Genomic DNA, 6,218 nt, shown 5'->3' with positions numbered 1-6,218 from the left:
TAGTGCAGATACCAAGGCACCCTTAACTGAAGTAAATCTGACTGCAACAGCTTTTACATTAGACTGCAGGATTTACACTAGAATCTGGGTGGCTGCCACTGCCTGGGGACTTTGGGGACTGCAGCAGAATTTCTGCAAGAAGGAAACAACACACCATTGGAAATGGTACCGTTTATTAAAAAAAGCATGCAAACGACAGAAGTCATTAATGGATTTTCGCCAGTACTGCAGTTTCTAACCTAAAATCAGCAGCACCTTGTGCTATTCGGAAGCACTAAAGAACAGCTAATATTTCAGGGCTAGAATTCTTAACATTGGCTTTATATTGACGGTTTCCACACAGTAACTGTTAAATCTGTGCTCTTAAATTAATAAACACTGAGATTTGTTACTGAGATTACCAAGCAGAATTAACAGTAACTTAGTTTTTTAATATCTTCAAGAACTTCTCTGGGTTTACCCTCAAAATCTTGCAGGAAAGGATCTGTATTGATATAAAATTTTTAACATTTTTATATTTAGAGTAAAGATTTTGCCTGTGATTATTTTCACTCCTGTCAGAGCAACTAGCCAGGAGGCATTTTGAATGGTGCAGGATAGAACTCCTCTCTCTCACTGGTTTAGGCTTGTGGAGACATCATGCTGAGACCAGTCAAGCTGGTTCTCTTTAGTAAATCTAATTGCAAGTGCTAGTCAACACCACGATTTTAACGCGGTCTTCCAGATTAAAAATAGGCAGTTTACTGGAGTGTGAACACCAGGCCTCATCTTCAGTAACAGATTTTAGAAAATGTGCTTTAAAGGCCACTTCATTGAACAGCTTTATTTTACCAACACAGTTGTTGACTTTTACCTTCCCCCCTCTCTTCCCTCTCCCCATGGCACACATCAGCCTTTTCTAATCTTCTATGTAACCAGACACCAGAACATGCAGCATCATACCAAGGGTGACTCCCCTTTCATTTTCCCTTCCACCCCATGTTGATCCAACCATGATTGGAATTCGCGACTCAACTAATGACATCTGTCAAACAGATAACTTCCTTTGTGTCAAGCACTTTTATGGTGCTAATCTTTGTATCTTTTTTTGACATGGTCATTCAGTAAACCAATGTGCAGCATGCAATTTTGTGAAAATCAAACTTAAGTAAAACCAAAATTTGTTCCATTCCTTTATTTTTGAAGTATTGTTTTAGTTTTTATCATTTACTCATTAGTACCTGAACTTTGAACTACCTGCTGTGAGGAAGATTGAGCCTGTTACAGCTTCTCAGGCTGCTTTATTTGCTTAGCTCAGCTATGAATGAAATAATTACAAAAAAATATGATTCCAATTATTTTTAAACTATTGTTCAGAAGGAAAACCCACTTCTTTCTTCAGCTGTTGGACTTGGCAGCCATTTCTGAGCAACCTTTTGTGAAGCCCAGCAATTACCAAGAGAAAAAAAGGTGAATCAAGGGTGGTATTGCAGATTGACATAGGAAAGGAATTCCTTACATGCATGGAGACATAGGTGTCACAATCTAACTACTCAAGTGACAGACTGCTAGGGGTAGAAATTTGATATTGGTCACCATCAACTGTCCTTTATACCCATCTTCTGATATTTCCTTCCTTTGAAGCGAATAGAACTGGTGGGGGGCACTAAAATTCTAGTGTGTATTTAATGCTAGCAACTATGGACCATTTTTAGGCCCTAGTTACCAAGCTGTCAGAATAGGGGAGAATGGAAAACAGAGGTGGCATTGTCCTCACTGAAAGAGCCAGAAACCAAAGGGCAGGATGCTCACACTTGCACTTAAACAACTGTCAATAGCAATAACTTGCATTCTTGTGCCATCTTTCATGGCCAAAGAGCTTCACATCTAATGAATGATGTGAAGCTGGGTCCCTTTAGTAATGCAGAGAGCACAGCAGCCATTTTGCCAAGAACAAAGTCTCACAAACAGAAATGGAGGAATCAGTCAGGTCACCTGTTTTTTTTTGAGTAGTAATGTTGGTCATTATAATGGGAGAATTCCCTTAACCTCAAACAATGCTGTGGGATTTTTTTTTTGCAACTACTTGAGAGGGCAAATGAGGTCTTGGTTTAATATCTCATGAGAAATGTGGCACCTCCAACCATGCAGAAATCCCTCAGTGGTTAAATGTGTGCAAGTGCCTGGAGTGGAGCCTGAAAACACACCTTCTGACAATGAGGCAAGAGGGCTGCAACTAATCCACAGCTGATGTCAATTGTATAAAATGTCTTAATGAATTAGAATTAGCAAATATTCTTAAAATTAATTCTGGACATCCCATGGCTGAAACAAGAATATTTTTAAAAGATTAATTTTTGAGCTACAGAATCAACTTGTGTCACATTTGAATGGGGGGAGGGGGGGTGAAACTGAAACCAAGAGTACTTTAGATTTATTGGATTAGGAGATAGTTTGAGAATGGGAATCAAGAGAGCAGGGTTGTGCTCAGAATGTATTGGAGACTTTGGTTTAGAAATAGATGTGGGCGGGAATATTTTAAGTAAGTGACTGGAAGCTTTGGGAACAGAGAAATGGCAACAACTTAATACTTTACACGGCTCAGAGTGAGGCCACGTTGGTTGCCAGCAAGAGCTTCAGAACCACACCCTGACATCTATTGCTTCTTGTCGAACATCACCTTTACCTCCCTGATATTGTGCTCTGTTGCTTAACATTCCTTTTGCTTTGTCTCAAACATTCCTTTTGCTCTCATCTATATTTGCAATGTCTGCCAATTGCTGCAGAACACAGTCATCTGACCCACTGGTCATACGACATTATAATCAAAGTTTTGCCTCATTTTGTTGTTCTCCTAAATCAATTTCTCTTCCTTTCAAGCCTGTTACGTGATTGCAAAACTGTTTCAAAATCAATAAATAATTGTCTTTATCATAGATGGCAAAACAGGACATGCCCAGAACATGCCAAACCATGCTATTTTTGAAACAATAGCTTTTAATTGGATTCTTAGAGTTAATAAAAGAGTTATAATCTATCATAGTATTGCACTGATAACAATGCACTTCCATGGGTGCCATAGAACATACACGGTAGGAAAAGGCAACAAAAATGCTTATGCCAAATACCAGAAACATAACACTGTAGATAAGCTGGAGGAGTATTTTTGGTGCAGGGGGTGAAATTAAAAGGGAACATTCGAAGATTAATGGGGAGAATCAAACAAATGTTGGCTGATTGAATAAAGAAAACCATTAAAATGTTTTGCTTTATATAAATACTTGATTGAAAAGAGGATAATAAAGGGAAGATGAAGATCTATTGGACTGGTCCATGTATGGAGGCAGAATTCATTTGTAGAGTTCTAGCGTCTGCCTTCACAGAAGACGGGGCATTATACAGAAGCTGAAATTAAAGAGAAAATGTATTAAGTATAGGAAGTGATAAACAGAGAGATTACACCAGACCATCATTTGTAAATGTGGTAAATCACATGGCCTGGAGAAAATGTACCCCAGGTCTCAAAAGAAATAATGGTGGAAGATCTGACAACCATTTTCCAATCCTCTTTGGCTGCAGAGTTGGTTTAAAGGACTGAAAGACCGCTAATATCACACAGTTGTTTAACAAAAAATGAAGGGGATGGACCAAGTAACTACAGGTCCCATCGTTTAACATTGATAGTGGGCAAATTGTTGGAAAAAATTCTGAGGTATAGTTCAAATTAGCAATGAGAGAGGCCCACTTTAATCAAGTTTATCTAACACAGTTTATTAAAGGAGAATCAATCTGAGTGATGATTAAGGAAGCAACAAGAACCAAAAGGATAGACCAATTATTTGGAGAGATTAGAGACTGCAGATCCTGGAATCTGGACAAAAAAAAACCAAACTGCTGGAGGAACTTAGTGGGTCAAGTAGCATCTGTGGAGGCAAAGGAATAGTTGACATTTTGGGTCAAGACCCTGCATCAGACTGAGAATGTTGAGGGAAGATAGCCAGTATAAAGAGGGGAGAGGGAGGGGTGAGACAGGGACTGGTGGGTGATAGGTGGAACTAGGTGATGTGGGAGATGACAGGTGGATGTTGGATGGTGGATGATGCGGAGGGGGAGTTTTGAATAAAGGCTGGTGGGAGACAGATGGAAACAAATAAGGAAAAAGAATTGGGCAGATAGAGCCAAGGGAGGGAGGGAGGGGGAGAGAGAGCCTGGACAGTGATAAGTAGAACCAGATGGGGGAAGGGATAGTAAAGGTACAAGAAGGGAGAAGGAACCCAAGTGGATAGGTGTGTGTGTATGTGTTAAAGGGCCAAATCAGCTGGGGGAGAATAAGGAATCTCAGTAAGGGGGAGATGGGGGTTAACAAAGAAAAAGGTTAACAAAGGGGTAATGAACCTGGGTGGACCAGTAGGAGTGGGAAAGGAACACAGGGGGTTACCTGAAATTGGAAAACTCAATCTTCATACCATTGGGTTGTAGGGTACCCAAGTGGAATATGAAGTGTCATTCTTCTGGTTTGCATTTGGCCTCACCACAGCAGTGGAAAAGAGCAAGTTACAGAATTCCAAGATTCAGACCTTGCAAAGATAAAAGAATGACATTATATTTTCACATCAGGATAATGTCTTAAATGGAGAGAAACCATGTACCTGGTGCCTTCATCCTTTATGATGTTAGTGTTTGCAGTCCTGGGAGGTGCTATCAGAGGAGCCTTGTATGGTAGTGAGAGTATAATAGTCTAGTTTGACATTATCACCATGGATTTCAGCAAGGCATTTGATGAAGTTCCACAAGGCAGATTGATCAGGAAAGTAGAAGTCCAAAGAATCCAAAATAAAGTTGGATTAGTGGGAGAAAATAAACGGTAATGGGGAATGGACAATGAGCATTTTAGTGATTGGAGGGTTGTCAGCAAAGGCATTTTGCAGGACTCAGTACTAGGCTCTTTGCTTTTCATGATATATATTAATGACTAGACTTAGATGTAGGGCTCATAATTAAGAGGTTTGCCAATAATAACAAAATAATCAAGAATAAAGTTAAAGTTTGGAAGAAAATATCAATGAATTGATTCGGTGGACAAAAAGTGGCAAACAGAATTAAATCTAGTGAGCGTGAGGTAATGCATTTGTGCTAACAAACCTCAAAAGGAACATACAATAAATGGTAGTATACTACGAAATGTAGAGGAAGACAGGAATAACAATATATGCACATGGACCCTTAAAGATAGTGGGACCTGGTAGTGGGTTAGTTGCATGGTATATGAAAACAAAGAGGTCATGCTGGAAGTTTATATATAAAAAAAATTAGACAGTCCATACCTAAAGGGGGTGTAGAGGAAACTTGTAAGGATGTTGTCCAGTCCAGAGAATAATGGTTAGTTGGAGAGATTGACTCAGCTGGGGTTATTTTCTTTGGATCAAAAGTGACTGAGGAGAGATTGTACAAAAGTAGAGAATAGGGTGAAGAAGAGGGACCTGTTTCCCTTGGCAAACTAACAAGGGCACATAGATTTATTTTAATTAGAAGGTTTATAAGGGAACTGAGAGAAAAAAAATCCCAAAGTGTAGTGAGGGTCTGGAACTCACTGCCTGAAGAGTTGTGGAAACAAAAACCTTCATCACATTTAGAAAGAATCTGGATGAGACATAGCCTACAAGTCCACAGACTGAGACCTGGGAAATAGGAGTAATGTAAGTATTTCCATTTTTGGCTAGGGCGTGACATAGAGAATGGTCTCCTTTCATGCAGTAAATTTCAATGATTCCATGAATCTATGGAAGTCAAAGTCTATCATCTGGTTTGAATTTAGTGAAACATGGACACATTGGTGGTTCCGTGAATAAAGCAGTGCTCAAGTTCTAAATATTGGAAGAAGCAGAAGGGTAGGGAGAGACTTTACTACAAGAACTCAAGGTACAAAGACAAAGGAAATTAATATTTTTTCAGAACACTACAGTGTCTAGAATCAGAGGTAACAGTCTCAAAATAAGACCTTAGACATTCAGGACAGATTTGAGGAGAAATTTCTTTACCCAGAGAATAATGAAATTTTGGAATGCTCTACCCAAGAGTGTTGGGAAGGCTCGTCACTGAATATATTCAAGACAGAGACTGATAATTTTTTAGTTATCAAGGGAATCAGGGGATATCGGTCTACTGCTGGCTTCAGCTATGATTCCTTAAATGGCAAAGAAAACACCGGGGCTGGATTGTATTTTCCTGCTTCTATTTTT

This window comes from Pristis pectinata, chromosome 8 (assembly GCF_009764475.1).
Source record: "Pristis pectinata isolate sPriPec2 chromosome 8, sPriPec2.1.pri, whole genome shotgun sequence".
In the NCBI taxonomy this organism is placed as follows: Eukaryota; Metazoa; Chordata; class Chondrichthyes; order Rhinopristiformes; family Pristidae; genus Pristis; species Pristis pectinata.
This window is presented reverse-complemented; position numbering follows the sequence as displayed.